Source organism: Piliocolobus tephrosceles, chromosome 2, assembly GCF_002776525.5.
Source record: "Piliocolobus tephrosceles isolate RC106 chromosome 2, ASM277652v3, whole genome shotgun sequence".
In the NCBI taxonomy this organism is placed as follows: domain Eukaryota; kingdom Metazoa; phylum Chordata; class Mammalia; order Primates; family Cercopithecidae; genus Piliocolobus; species Piliocolobus tephrosceles.
The window spans coordinates 174,612,578-174,629,074 of record NC_045435.1 but is presented as its reverse complement, the minus strand read 5'-3'; the positions used below and the strand labels follow the sequence as shown (position 1 = coordinate 174,629,074).

At 38.8% G+C, this 16,497-nt stretch overlaps 1 protein-coding gene across 4 annotated transcripts in view; it reads left to right on the top strand.

Moving 5' to 3' along the window:
* The window catches only part of LOC111550120 (schwannomin-interacting protein 1), a 633,181-nt gene that overhangs the window by 558,739 nt on the left and 57,945 nt on the right, over positions 1 to 16,497 (top strand). The window lies entirely within an intron of this gene.

The following is a 16,497-nucleotide window of genomic DNA, read 5'->3' as shown; positions in this document are numbered from 1 at the left end:
TAATGGCAAAAACCGCAACTACTTTTGCACCAACCTAGTAACAGAACTAACATTGGAAAATGACTCTTCAAGGCATGAGGCAGAGTAATCTGGGGAGGAATAGGTGACTGTAACTGGGAGGGCTAACTGGTGTTGGTATCAGCAGTCTGCAGGTAGGAGATTCAGAGCAGGGTGTTAGGAAAGACAGACAATTGTTTGCAAGCAAGAGAGAGAATAGGAAGGCACCTACTCATCCAACAGGCCGTTTGGCAAGAGGGAGGTGGAAGAGAAAACAGCCACCGCTTGAGAGCCATAGGAGACGGCAGTGCCTTCAGGCTCTGTTAGAGCAAGACAGTGAAAAGAATGCTTATAAGAGAGGGCCCACCGAAAGGGTTTATGATGGACTTGGGGAGGAATAGGAGTTGGCCAGAGAGGGTTGGACAGAGCCATATGGGAAGGAGAGTGAATAAGGTGAATGAGGAGTTGAAGAGTATAAATGGGAGTAAGAAGTACCTTAAGTTGAAGCTTGATGGGGTCTCTAAGACAGACAGTAGAGTTGAGGCTGCTAGTTTGGGAAGCAAGAGTTCTTAATCAGAACAAGATCTCTGGATTTTTGGACTGACAGCAATAGGTGGTCGGTGGTCTTATGAAGAGGATGAGGGTCATGAGGGAAACCTCCTTGATAATTACAGAATACCCTGCAGGTGTCCTACAGTGCCTGCATCTCTTAACCTGCTTTTTCTAAACTTGAAGCAATTAGGCTTAAACTCATCAACGACCTCAGTTAGCTTCCTCTTCTATGGTGTGGAGTTAATCCTATGGTAGAGCTTAGTGTTGGAGCAAGGGCAAATAATGACAATGTCAGGGCCAGCGTGGGGCCTAGCAGTGGTGCTTGGTACAGGTCAGTTTCCTCCTCTCCTCCCTCAGCTCCCTCTTGAATTTCCCCTCCTATGAAGAGAAGTTGTCTTTCCATTGGTATTTACATGCCAAAAGTCACAGATGCCTTTTCCTTACCAGACTGAGAACCTATGTATTCTCGACATAAATGAACTATATGTCTGGTTTCTCTCTACTTCCATCTGCCCACCTTTGACAGGCTTCACGGGGATGTGACCTCTGTAGGCTTTGAAAGGCCCTGCTCTTGGCTTAATGTTCTGCTGTTGCCACCCTAAAATTCTTAATTTTTTAACAATGGTTCCCCATTTTCATTTTGCACAGAGCCCTGCAAAGTGCCCATTCTAACCCCTAAAAACTAAGTAAGTGGTAAAACATGACCACGGGACAGTCAGGTAATTTGATTTATCATCCCATTCATGTGTCAACATTTAGGATGAAGGATATTTTGAAAGTAATGGAAAACACCTTAACTATATCTTTTGTAAACAAGAAAATAATTGAGTACATCTAAACCCCTATGAACGCCCAATTTTTAATCATATTTTTTCAGCATGAAAAAACATCATCTCTTTCAGAAAGATTGTTCATTTATTGTCATTACCCCCCGTATTAATACGTTGAAAATCTGCAAGTTATTTTAGCTTCAAGTGAAGCTTGACCGAATTATTATTATTCGTACCAAACAGAGCATTGAATTCTTCCTTTAGAGCATTTTTTACCTGGATGTAGAAGTGCTCTTGTTAATTTTACAGGAGACATCTGTTTCCTCCAATGTGTACGTCCAAGAACTGTAGCCTTGAGATGAGGAAAGAGAGAACATGGGCAGGGCAGGCATGCATACCAGACTGGATCGTCATTTGTCATTTATCTGGACCGAGGGCATACTGGCCTCCTTCCACTCACCAGCTGGGAAGAACAAACTCCCTACACAGATATAGCCATCAAACTTAGATTATGGTGACTAATGCTAAATGAAGAGTCCACACAGGCTTTCCAGGTTCAGCAGGGCCAGACCTGTACTCTATGTACTCTTGACCCGGATTCAGAATTAATTTATCACCTTGACAGGCAACCAAGTGCCTGGAGTACTGAAAGTTGAGTAGTTATTTAATGTGGAAATCACAGTAATGATGCTGTAATATAAAACAGCAAATATTTCCTAGAGGGACAGCATTTGGATTAGAGAGAGACTCACACCACATCCACAATTTCTTCTTCAGACATTAGAATACTTTTTGGAAAACCACAGCTTAAATTGTATGTTGTTTCTTGGTTTTAACTGTCATTTTTATTTGTTTGTTTTCCTCTAAGAAAACAAATATGCTCCTTTTTTCTTTTCTTTTCTTTTTTATTTACTTTTTTCACTCACCTAAACCTCCATAGTAGACAGGCAAATTTAAAAGTATGTCTTTCAAAAACCCAGTTTGTCTTCCTACTGGCCATTTTGCCTTCTATTCTCTGATTGGAAAACTAATTGAGATACTTAATTCTTCTTTAGATATAAGAATTCTGACTTTTTACACTTACCAATAGACTTTTTTGGAGTGTACAAGTTGGCAGTATTAAGTTATTTGCTTGTTTTACTGGGCTATCCCCGGAACTAAAAATTTATCACATAAGGTGGCAAATTGAGAAAAGGAAAAAAAAAAAAAAAAAAAAAATTCTAGGCTTTTTTTTTCTTCTTAACTAATTTTTATTAAATTTGGGGCATCTAGTTATTGCAGTTGAGTAAGTGTTAGCCTTACCTGGGAAGCTGTAAATGATTCTTTTGCCCTCAAGTTCAGCTGGCACAGTCAGCCCTGTCCCTGAGGCACATCTGCAGAGTGAGTGGGCCCTTTGAGCCTGCCCAAGCCACAGCTCACAGTGAGGATGGAAGTGCAGCCCAAAGGCCTTGCCAGGCTTAGCTCACAAGCTGGCAGTCACTTAGCATCCAGGAGAGCTTCATTCATTGACTTGAGGTGAGCAAGTGGCCGCTTGACCAGCTTTCCCATAGGTAGTCAGTAGAACTAATGACAGCTGGTCACAGGCACACTCCTGCCCTCGATCCCAAGGCCCTAAAGTGAGAGAACTTCTCGAGAATTTCATTTATTCCAATATTTTTTGGACACCTACTCTATGCCTGGCACTGTGCCAGATGCTAAGTGGGCAATGGTCGACTTCATACATATGGCCCTTGCTCTCTCACGCAGCATGCAATCTAGTGGAGCAAATCAACGTTACAAATCCCACAAATTAGAGGAGAAAAAACAGTATGCTAAGTGAATTTAAAGCAGGACCTTATTTAGACAGGGGGCTAAGGAAAAGCCTCCAGCTTTAAGCAAGAGAGGTGACTCAGGTGAAGGCAGAGGGTGTACAGGTTGAGAAACAGCTTGTGTGAGGGCCCTGAGGCAGTTGCAGGCATGAGCTTGGCTTTTCCAGAAAAATCAAAGGCCACCAGTGTACCTAGAGCCGTGTGAGCAAGGTTTTTTGAGAGGTGCAAAGAAGTCAGGAGGGTAGATCGGGGCCAATAGCATAATGCTGGATGACAGCACTAGAGATTTAGGATTTTATCCTAAATGTTGTGGGAAACCGAGAAGTTTTAAACCAAGATGTGACAAAATCTGATTATGTTTTTAGAAGTATTTTTAATTCACAAAGGGTAAGGTTTAATTAAGGGCAAGCCCTTAATTTTTTGTATCACTTTGGGAACTAAATCAAGGAGCATGAAACCATCAAAATGATCGAATCGGGGCAGCCAGGTGAGTGAGTGGGGCTAAATTTGTGCCATCTGAAATTAGGGTCAAAGTTCTGATGGCTTCGGTTGTAGTGACAGTTCTGCTGCAGAAATCCCTTCTGTCCTTTGGAAAATAAATTTGATTTTAAAAACCTCCAAACACAGCCCAAGTAGCCTCAACCATCAGTACAAGTTTCCACTGACATCTGCCATGCAAATGTGTACTTCTTCAGCCAGTTGCTCTTCCTCACAGTTATGCTGGAATCAGAGGCCATGAGAAGACAGCAAGTGTGGGTATTTGGGTATGGTGGATGGTGTTCATTTTCCTAGACTTTAAAAATTTGATTGAATGTCAAGAGTGAAAACAAACCAACCCTAAAGTCCCTTAGCATCATCTCAGATAAGGGGAGAAGAGAGATGTTGGAATGAGGTAGGTTTATCTAAGATGCTGAAACTCAAAAGGACTGCTCATTTCTATCCTGACATTCTTGGTAAATAATAAAAAAGCCCCAGCACTTTCAACAAGTGAACATTTGGGCCCAACTTATGTGTCTGAAAGAGGCTGTCTTTGCTATTCACCAAGGAAAACTGGTTTAAATTGGAGGATTTTAGAAGAGTTGAGATTAATGTGCAGATTAATTTTACTGTGTGGGCATCATCTGTGACTAATTTTAACCTTTCTCACTGAGAATGAGTTTACCTGTTGTCATGTGTTGGGAGTAGCATAATTTCCTGATCAGTACCTTTATAATTCTGAAATAACTTGCTTCTAAAAGATGAGAAGCTTTCTTAATTCAATAGCTTTAGGATAAAGCAAGTTAAGTAGCTCATTAAATGTTTTTCTGGCACTTTTATTATACTTCAGAAAAATTTTTAGAGCAGTGTTTGTTCTACTATTCAAATGACTAAAATAACTTGAATCTCTCTTCTGAGAGAATGAAAATGAGAAAGGATGTAAGAACAATCCATGTTGCTGCTTAACTTGCCCTAGAAAAGCTGGTCAGAGAACAGACCTAAGGAAACTCCTAAGTACGAAATTTCTTTATAACTAATAGCAATAGCATTTCAACACTACCTCTGTATTTAAAAAAGAAAAAAAGATTTAGGGACCATTGACAAATTTAATAGCTCCTTAGAGATGATGTTAACAGTTTAGTCATAAATTTTATGTTTCTGTGGTAAGAAACATAAAAAGCTGTGGTAAGAAGAAGATAACATTTCAGCCCAAACTGTAGGGTGACATACCAGGAAAACACATTTTCAGAAAAGGTATGCTATGTAAATTGTTTCTTTTCATTACTATTTTACTTTATCCTACAAAATCATTTTTTAAAAATAGAAACACTAGAAATATTTTTTAAATAGTAACTCTGATTTTCATATTAAATTCAGTTTTCATAATGAACTCATGATCTAGTGTGTTTAGTTTTTGAAATGTCCATGATCAATGTCAAAAGAAAAAACAAACTCATCACCTTTACTGTCATTAAATTTCTATAAGGAAGACCTTCAATTGAAATCTAATTTTTTTGTTGACTCACCCAATGCTATATATAATATATTATTGTTATATTATTTTGTATTGCTGATGTGGAAACCTCATGATATGAAATGAAATTGTTATAAAAAGACAGCCATCTGACAGCCTGAAAGTGGGGGGCAGGGACAGTTTACAACTCAATTCATATTGTAGATTAGAAAATAGAGGCTGACAGCTCTGAAGCAGTAGCCCAAGGAAATACACCTAATAAGAAGTGCAGTCAAGCCCAGAACCAGGTCTTTGATTTGATCCAAAGTTTTCTCAACTCTAGAACCTTCAAAGATGGCCTAGATTGCAACTTTGGATGAATTAGCATTTGTGTAACCTTTATATATACATACATTTACTAATGTAGCTGAAGATCTATGTATTTATATTACAGTCATTAAATATATTATTGAAATGTTAGTAAGACAATGTATCGTACTTTTAACATTATTTTTGTTTCATAATCCTATTCCAAACAGATTAAAAACCACAATAGTCCACTAGAGGGCACCTTTCTTCAACATCAGGGTCAGTTCCCTTCCCCAGTACTCTATTAACCTGGTTTTAATCAGCCACTATCGCCTCGGAGCACAGAAAAGTTTTTTTATTGTCAGAGATTCCATGTATTGCTTTAGCAAAATGCATGTGTATTGGTAGGCAAGGCTATCTGTGCTGCTAAGATACCTGGAAGGATGAAGGGAAGCACGACCCTTCTTCCCCTACACACATACATGCATGCACACAAACTTTGTGTTAGTTTGGGCTTAGCCCTTCTTGACATGATAACCTAACTTATCTTTATTTGGAAAGTCTTGCCTTAGCCCTGGCAAATTTGTACTACTTTTCACTTTTTCTACCACTGCGTTCTCTGACTCCAAATGCTGGAAAACAGAGAGTAAAAGAGATGGTCTTTAAATGTTGACATAAATTTGGGACGAAATGATGTAGACTTCACCCAGATTTACCTATCCATCAGTGGCTGTTTTTCTACAGCATGTGAATTTCAGTTAGTGTTAGGCATAAAATACTATGGGGAAAAGAATAGGATTGTGTCCAATAAACAAGTACTCTGGCAGATTCTATTGAAATATAAAACCATCTCATTATTCTAGAGGCAAAGGGAGGCTGCCTGCTACAGCACTGCCTAATGCATTACATTTCAAACTGTGTCTGTAGAAACCCAGGGTTGCTGGAGGTACTTTTAGAGATTAATTTGTACCTGTATTATGAGCGGCTAAACACCTCATCCCCAACGCTGAAAAAAAAAAAAATCAAACTGGAAATTAAAGAGTTCTGAAATGTGAAAACAATTCAGAATACAACTAGAAACGAGATAGTCTGTGGGACTCTGGAGAAAAGTCCTGTAAAGCTGTGGTAAGAAGAATATAACATTTCAGCCCAAACTGTAGTGATTGAATTCCCTCATAATCTGTGCAAAGTATTTCTCTCAACCCAATTTTTCAACATCAGTATATTTAATTTATCCTGCCAGGTGAAGTAGTCTTTCACAGTCCTTAAAAATCAACGAACTTATAAATATGTGTCATTGACCATGAAGGTGGTAGCTCTGTACTGGCCTTTCTAAAAAATTCATGGCTGTGCATGCCCAAGCAATAAAATTACACAAGTTGCCCAGAGGCCCAGCTTGGTTCAGTACTAGGTTAGGATCAGGCAAATCTGTTTGGCACAGTCTCTCATCAAGCCTAACAGTCGGTTGTGCAATGACAAGCAAACACCCAATATATCAAATGAGAAGGTCCTGTTGTAGATTAATGGCCTATTGTAACTTTGGGTACTCTGTCTTATCTTGTTCATAATCAGAAATATGAATAATTGCTATATATTGTTAGTAAACCAATTTTGAATAAGTTTCTTGCTACTTTGCTTTTAAGATTCTGGACATGTTTAGTGAAGAATACACAGAGATTGCAGCATAATCCATTAAAAGAACTGTTACCATTTACAACTACTTACTTGTGTGAAACAGGATTCTTTTGATGTGGCACAACCAAACAAAATCTTATTCCAGATGTAGCTTTACATTTAGTTATATGTTAAAGCTATATCTGGAATAACATTGTAACTGACCTCTATAAATTCTGCTTTCTCTTTTTTTGTATCACAAAACAGCATCATGTTCTCATTGAGAGACACATAAATATAGATTTGAACTCAGAATAATTTTATCCTGAAAGAAACATTTGATTGTTTTGTATGTTGGTTTTCATATTGATTTTCATTTAAAGCAAATTCTAGTATTTAAGAAAATAGAAACAAAGTGACAACCAATAGTGATTCACACTAATAATTTTCTCAGGAAACCATTTTTTTCTTATAATATGAAATAATAAACATAAGTATAACCAAGGTCAGAATAGTCCAAACTTCTAAGTAAATTAATTTATATAGGTTATAAGACTCTCAGGTAAATTTCTTATTTATAATTATAAGGCTAAAAAATTATAACCTATCTCCGTTTTTATTCTTCCCTCACTTTCTATTTTTGGGACTCAGAGTATTGTTAGAAGTGGAGAAGTATCCTGACACTGACACCAGCTGTCCTCTTCTGGGGCTCCTGTTCCATATCTATAGTGGGGGAAATGACCATGATGCAATAGTCGCCTACAAGTACGCACCAGACATTTCTCCCAGAAGCCACAGGCCAAATTAAGATGTTCAGATCACACAGTTCATTACCTCTATTTAAAATGCAAGGCAAGAAGCAAGGGAAAGAGATGGGATGAGCTGACATACTTAGGATATGGCACAGGAGTATGGTAGGACCTTGAGTTAAGCAATATTTATATGTCCAGCCTCTCTGCCACGACAGCCTTTCCTATTGAGAATACGGTTATGAACCACAGTTGAGGTTTGAGAAAGGATTCCCGTTCCACTTAGACACAAGGTATCTGCCAGTGACACACAACTTGCTTTGTAAGAGACAGAGCCAATTCCCTCTGGCTTCCTCTGTAGCTTGCCCCTTAGCCTGATGAGAAGCTGGGGATTGTATTTACATTTCTTGGGCAGAGAACATATAGGACCAGAATGGGTGTCACCAATGGGAAATCAGTGTAAGATCTAATGAATGAGGGCCTCATGTGCCTCAGGTTATTTAGTGTGTCATGAATATTAGGCGGTTCTTTAGTCTTTTCATCCCTTTCTATGCTTGGCACCTACACACTTGATCTAGGCCTAACAAATCTGTTACTAACTTACTTATTGATATTTTACATATCTCATGAATTCTGACTATAGTAGTCTCCCCCTTGGTCTGCCAGGGATACTTCCCAGGACCCTCGGAGGATGCCTGAAACCATGGATAGTCCCAAACCCAATATATTATGGTTTTTTTCCTATACATATCTATTATAAAGTTTAATTTATAAATTAGGTACAGTAAGAGATTCACAATAATAATTAATCATAAAATAGAATAATTATAACAATATGTCAGCATCATGGCTCTTGTACTTTAAAGTCATTATTAAGTAAAGTAAGGGTTACTTGAATACAAGCACTATGATATCAAGACAGTCCAGCTGATACTGAGCCAGCTACTTAGTGACTCATGGGTGTAGAGTGTCCACAGCGTGGATATGCTGGATAAAGAGAGGATTCACATCCTGGGTAGGATGGCATGAGAGTTCATCAGAAGAATGGCACAGAATTTAAAACTTATGAATTGTTTATTTCTGGAATTTTCCATTTAATATTTTCAAACCATGGTTGACTACAGGTAACTAAAACCTTGAAAAGCAAAACCACAGATAAGGGGGAATGACTGTATGTCTGTTTACTTACTCATTATCTAAATCTAACACATACATTTCACCTGTGTCTTATAAGCTACTACGTAGTCATTATCTATACTTAACACATGTTTATGAGTTTCATCCATCTTCTTGTTCATCTGTACCAGAATTGACTGTTGTCAAAAAATACAACAAAACCCCTACAAAATCTCTTGGAAATGCTCTCCTATTACTGGTGCAGCCTCTGATTCCACGTCCTTGCCCTAGGGGTTTTAACCTGCAGCAGCTCCAACCAAGCAGCTTTAGGGACCAGATCAAGGCTACCCAGCCATCTGTGCTCCTGTATCTTCCCCTATCACCACCACAACTTCCTCTTTACTCAACATTTCTTTGTAACTTTACTCATCATATCTTCAGTCCCAAAACTGAGTGAATGCCTGCCAGACACTCCTGACCCAGTTCTTCCAGAACCTGACCCTTATTTTCTATTCACCATCATCAGTTTCTCCCTTTGCTGGCTCCTTTCCTGCTGCCTACCTAGACATTTGGGTCTCCCACATCTTAAACATCAGCTACATCGGCAACGTCTCGACGCTACCCCCCTAATGCTCTGATTTATTAACAAACCTGTTCACAAACTCTCAACTCAGCCTCTCAACCTTTTAGCCACAACCACCTAGCTTCCACCCCTAATGCACGACTACTGAAATTACTCCCTCAGCATAACTCATGACTTCCTAATAGTCCAAATTAATGGCTTCTGGTTGTTTTCCTTCTCCACTTCCCTGCAGTATTTGAGGAAACTAGGCTCTGACAGCATTCCCTCTCTTTTTCTGACTCCTCACTGTGTTCGTTTTCATACTCCTCTTACTTTGTCGACCATGTCTCCTTTGCATGGCCTTGCCCTCTAAATGTGGGCTTCCTACCCGATTTATCTGCGGTCTCATTTTCCTTAGTTTCAGTTACCATCGGTCAACTGTGGTCTGAAAATATTAAGCTATTTTGAGAGAGAGACCATATTTACATGACTGTTACTACAGTATATTGTTATCATTGTTCTATTTTGTTACCCGTTATTGTTGTTAATCTCTTACTGTGCCTAAGTTATAAATTAAACTTTATCACAGATACGTACGTATGGGAAAAACATAGTATATATAAGGTTCAGTACTATATTCAGTTTCAGGCATCCACTAGGGGTCTTGGAATGTGATCCCCCATGGATAAGGAGGGACTACTGTGTTCGTTTTCTATTTCTGCTATAACAGAGTCTCCCAAATTTGGTGACTTAAATCAACACAAATTTATTGGTATTATAATACCAAAAGTCACAAGTCCTAAATGGGCCTCACTGGACTAAAATCAAGGTGTTCACTGAGCTGCATTCTTTCTGGAGGCTCTAGAGGAAAATCAGTTTCCTTGCCTTTTCCATCTTCTAGGGACAGCCCACCTTCCTTGGCTTATGGCCTCTTCTTCCATCTTCAAAGCCAACAACAACATTGGACCAAGCCTTTCTCATACTGCCATCTCTCTGGTCCTTCCTCTTATGCCTCCCCCACTTCTACTTTATAAGACCCTTGTGATTATTACATTGAGCTCATCTGGATAACCAGACTACTTCCCCATCTCAAAGACAGCTGCTTATCATAATTTTACTTTGTCCCTTGGGGATTAGGTTGTAAACAGTTGGCCCAGGAGACAGGGGACATTATTGTGCCTTCCACAGTGATGTCTTTGTTTCTCTTTAGTTCTGTCTCTACAATCTCTCCCTTAATCTAATTCATTCTTACAGCTTTAACTATCCTCTCTGTGCAAAGGACCCCCAAATTCTACCTGTCAGCCCAATATCTCTTGAGCCCCAGCTGCCTCTTACACCTTCAACTGCAAATTTTATGAAAATTTAAACCTCCTTACTGTACCCCAACCCCCTCAGAATCAGTTCCTTCTGCTAACTTCCCTATTTGTTTTCACAGCACCAATTTTACTCCAGTAATGGTCTCAAAACCTCACAATTCCTTATCTTGCTCACTCCCTCATGTAGATCACTGCCTAAGTGCCATCAGTTCCTTTTTTGGTGTCTTGGGATGCATCCCTCTGTCTTTGCCCTTCCATTCCCATGATCTCCTCTATCATCCAAGGGACTCTATTCCTTGGACAGTTGATGTTGTTCTTAATTAGGAGAAGAAAACATCCATTTCTCTTCCTTTCCTGAGTACTTAAGAGCTGTTTTACATTTACTCTCATTTCATCATGTTACCAACCCAGTGAGCAAGGAATAAACGTTCTTAGTTTATAGATGAGGAAACTAAGGCAAAGAGAAATATGGTAGCCCTCTGAGGGTCATATTCATTTATTCAATTGTTTCAAAGTATTTTTTGAGAACCAGGTACAATTTCAGATGTTGGGGATATAGCACTGAGTAAACCAACCAAGATGCAAGTTCTAAGGAAATTCACATTAATCTAGATCTACAAAAGACAGACATTAAATAAGTGAATAACCAAATGAACAAGATTGTTGCAGTCTCCTGGTTCACTCTAGCTGAGTGTTCTCTTCTTCTCTCGAATTTCTAGTGAGCAAACAAATTATTTGGAGGTATTTAACTCATCTTTGTCATACCTAGTCATTTGTGTACTGCCTCATTTCTCTTATCTCTCTTACCAAACTTATTGAGGGCAGAAACACTACTTCACATGGCACATGATAGGAGCTTGTTTCAACTACAAAAATCAAGGAAGATGTTGGGGAAAACACTTTGTGTTTCTGCAAAGCATTTTTAAAGGTTTATTGTCTGTAGATGATGCCAATTTTGTTGGTGGCAACAATACAGGTTGAGCATTCCCCAACCCCAAAATCTGAAATCTGAAATGCTGCAAAGTCCCAAACTTTTTGAGTACTGACATGATGCCACAAGTGGAAAATTCCACACCTGACCTCATGTGACAGGTTGCAGTCAAAATGAAGTCAAAATTTTGTTTCATGTACAAAATTATTTTGAAATATTGTATAAAATTACCTTCAGGTTATGTGTATGAGGTACATATGAAACAAAAATGAATCTTGTGTTTAGAGCTGGGTACCATCCATAAGATATTTCATTATGTATATGCAGATATTCCAAAATCCAGGACATTTCTGGTCCCAAGCACTGTGGATAAGGTTTACTCAACCTGTAGTGACAAGTAATTCTTCTTTGGGTGGGGCATTCAAGGACCTAGTTTCCCCTGATATCCACAGTATTAATTATTTCATCATTCCTTTTCTTTCATTGCCCGGTAAAGAAGTACCACTTAAGCTATATATCTACTTACTCTCCCCAATTTCCTGAGGAGAAGCTTAAAAGTTATTACTTAAGATGGTGACTTCCCTGCTCATCTTTCCCACCCCCAATATTTCGTTTTTTCTAACATTTCAATTTGAACAGAATAATAACAACATAATAAGAACAGAATGGAAGGGGTTTTGGACAATAAACATAGTGGTAAAAAGTCATATCCTCAGGCCATCTGAGCATAAATTTCAAAAGTGAGTAACTGGGGTCAGGAACTGACTAGAAGGGGCATACGAAACTTTCTGGCATAAGCCGTGTGAGTTAAGTGCAAGAGTTGACTTTCCAGTGGACTTTTTTCCATAAATACCCATTGCTGCACCACTTATATTCAACAACTGATATTGAAATAATAAACTTGCTTTGTCACAGCTTTCCACTGACCTATCCATCTACCCATCCATCAATTCCTCTCATTTACTTCATGTGCTTCAAAGTAAGTTGCAGACATCAGTAAGTGCCCTAAATACTTTAGCCTGCATATCATCAACTTGAGTTCATGTTTATTCTTGTTTATTCTTTTGGGGTAAATTTTATGTACAAAGAAATGCACATATCTTAATGCTTTATTCAATGTCTATTGACAAATATACACACCTGTATAGCCAAACACTTAAACAACTCACACAGCTTATGCCAGAGAGTTTCCTACTACCCTTCCGGGTCAGCTCCTGACCCATGCTATTCACTTTCAAAACTGTATTCTCGATGGCCTGAGGATGTAACTTTTTACTATTATATTTATTGTCCAAAACTCCCTTTCATTCTGTTGTTGCTAATTGCCACAATTGAAAAAAAAAACATGTTTTTCTGGATTTAAAGATACAATAGTTTGTAGGTGGCAGAAACAATATTTTAATAAGGAAATAATCTAATTTTTCTTCCCTTAAAACATATCTTGAATTGAGTTTTTAGGTAGACCCACACTGCAGCCTCACTCTTACTTTATGATAGATTTTGATTTCAAGGGCAGCCTCATTTGGCTCAGTCAAAAGGGGTTTATTTCTCCAAGTCTATGGGTCCTCATTTAGTATTCATCTTAGTCTGTTAGGGCTGCTATAATAAAATATCATAGACTGGGTAGCTTATAAACAACAGAAATATATTTCTTAGAGTTCTGAAGACTGAGAAGTCCAGGATTAAGGCACCAGCAGATTTGGTATCTCATGAGGCCCCGTTTCCTGATTTATAGATGGCAATGGCATCCTCACACAGCAGAAGGGGCAAGGCAGCTCTCTTGGGCCTCTTTTAAAATGGGCATGGATCCCATTTGTGAGGGCTTCCCCCTCATGACCTAGTCACCCTGCAGTGGCCCCACCTTTGAATACCATCATACTGGTGATTAGGTTTCAACATATGAAGTTTGAGGACACACACATTCAGACCATAGGAGCACTGTTTTCTGTGGAACATAGAAAACATTCTCATTTGGTATGAACCCATATGAAACATACTTATTTGGTATGAACCCAGAAAATCAGGTATGTTTCTTTGGTTTCCTTGCTTTGATACCTTTTTGTTGTTGGACATGCCACAACTTTCTTAGACCTTGGTTTCCATATCTGAACAGTAACAGGGTTAGGCGAAATGATCTCTTGAGGTCTCATCTAAATTTGAAATGCAATACTTTTTATGGGAAGGGAAGCTGTGGAGATCTGAGAAGAAAAAAAATAATCTCTATGCTACAAAGACTGTGCTTCACATAAAGAGCTCATCGATATTTTTTAGTTAAAGATAACAAATGTTACTGCAGTTTGGTAAATTATTCTAGCTTAAGTGTTCTTGGAACAGCTGGTTTCTGTTTAAAGTTTTTTGCACTAGCAAATCATACTTCAAATTATAATACAAAGTTGTTTCCAATGAATGACTATAAAGAGAAGCCTGTCTAATATATTCATTTTTTTTTTTTTTTCATCTTGTTTATACCTCTTGGGAGAGTTTTTTTGACAGGATTTGGGATACAATTGTCAGAAATCTGTTCTCCCTAGAGCCACCTCTGAGTCACTTCCACTATTTACGGAACAGCAACTGTGAAGAGTGGAATCATGTTTAGACTTTTTTTTTTTTAACAACACATGATAAATGTCTTTGGGAACTTATGTAATATATTCCAGTGTCTTCAGTTTTCAGAAGAGACAGAGTCCAGGAAGCAGCTTTTTAAGCTTTGCACAGCTTGGAAACATGTTCCTGAGTCTTAGAATCGTAGATTGTCAAGGGAGTAACTTGAGTAAGGTTTTAACTGCCTTTGAAGTTAGAGCTGTTCTGTCTTGGAAAGTGTTTTTATATTAAACATAAGATTTCTACTTCATCTTATCTGCTACCTTGCAAAATGAACTTTTTTCCTTAGGCCTGCTCTTCTTTGCTCATATTTAGAATTCCAGAACCTTGGCCGGGCATGGTGGCTTAGGCCTGAAATCCCAGCACTTTGGGAGGCCAAGGCGGGTGGATCACTTGAGATCAGGAGTTCGAGACCAGCCTGGCCAACATGGTGAAACTGTGTCTCAACTAAAAATACAAAAATTAGCTGGGCGTGGTGGCACGTGCCTGTAGTCTTGGCTACTCGGGAGACTGAGGCAGAAGAATTGCTTGAACCTGGGAGGCAGAGGTTGCAGTGAGCCAATCACGCCACTCCAGTCTGGGTGACAGAGTGAGACTCCATCCCCCTCCCCCCACCCCAAAAAAAGGAATTCCAGAACCTCATTGGGTGGTTGTATTGCAAGGCACTCTACACAGAAGTCTCTGTCTGTGAGAGAAGAATGGAGTTTTAGGATGGAGGTGTATTATTTATTGTTTCTTATCCCTGAAAAGTTTCCATCTTCTTTTCTTGATCTTGACTCATTCCCTATGCCCAGGCTTCTGCTTGATTCATCAAGCTTTCATTGTGCAGCCAATGAGTAGGCCTAGAAAGTCCTGCACATGTTATGTGGCCCACCTCTCTCCTGGACTAGGAAGGATAAGGGCAGTGAGCTTCTGCAGGGTGAGTCTCCAGAGTACTTTTCCTTTCAAACTGCTGCTGAAATTGAAGCCTCTGAGGATACCAGTTGAGTTTTCGCGGCCATCTTTTTATTCTCCTCACTAGGAAGGCTGAAATGAGTGTGCTTGTGAGTGCATCAAGGGAGTCGAATTGAGATAGCAGGCTTTGCTCCTGCTTGAATCTCAAATAGTAAACATAAAGAATTTTTATAAAAGTAGGTTTTTGTCATTCCACAAAACAGATAAGTTATTAAAAGTACATTAGCAAATAATCCTAACACAAACCGTTTTTTAAGAGAGTGCTTAATATGAAAACTTGTCAAACATGTCAATTTCATTTCACGCACAAAAAGTACTTATTTTCTCTGTCAGTAGCACAGTGAAACAGCGTGGTTAATGGGAAGAGGAAGAGTTTTTGAGATGGCTACATAAATAGAACATAGGACAGATATATACTAAAATAGCTTAAAAATAATGTCCCTATTCTTTTTTTAATTTGATGGTTTCAATTCGGTCACGTTTTTGTTAGGTACCATTTATGTACTCAGAGCTATTTTATTAAGAAACGACATGGGCTGGGCGTGGTGGCTCACGCCTGTAATCCCAGCACTTTGGGAGGCCAAAGCGGGCAGATCACAAGGTCAGAAGATTGAGACCATGCTGGCTAACACGGTGAAACCCCATCTCTACTAAAAAAATACAAAAAAATTAGCCGGGCCTGGTGGCGGGCGCCTGTAGTCCCAGCTACTCAGGAGGCTGAGGCAGGAGAATGACGTGAACCCGGGAGGTAGAGCTTGCAGTGAGTTGAGATCTTGCTACTGCACTCTAGCCTGGGCAAGAGAGTGAGACTCTGTCTCAAAAAAAAAAAAAAAAAAAAAATAACAAAAAAAAAAAAGAAACAAAACTAATTGCCTGTGGCAACTGAGGAATACAGATAAGAAAATTTTATTTAACTTTTCCCCCTTAATTTTCTCATTACATAGCTTGAAGAATTTACAGCCCAGTTTTTTCTTTTTGTATATCCTCAAGTCCTAAAGTGGCCCTGAAGCCACTCAGAAATTGGCCCTAGTTTTTTCCCAGAAACATGTATTGTCTGACTTGCATTTCCTTTGAGTATTGTCCGCAAGTCCAGAATTACTCGCTCTCAGGGAGGGTCAGTCTGTTCCAAGAATTTTATGTGCTGCATTGGTGGTGTCCATATTTTCAAGTCACAGCATTGGGTAGTAATATATGTACAAAGCCTTACATTAAAAAAAAAAAAAAAAAAAAAAAACCTTCCAATTAAGACTTTAGTTTTCATGAAATAAATTATAGTGACTTTAATATT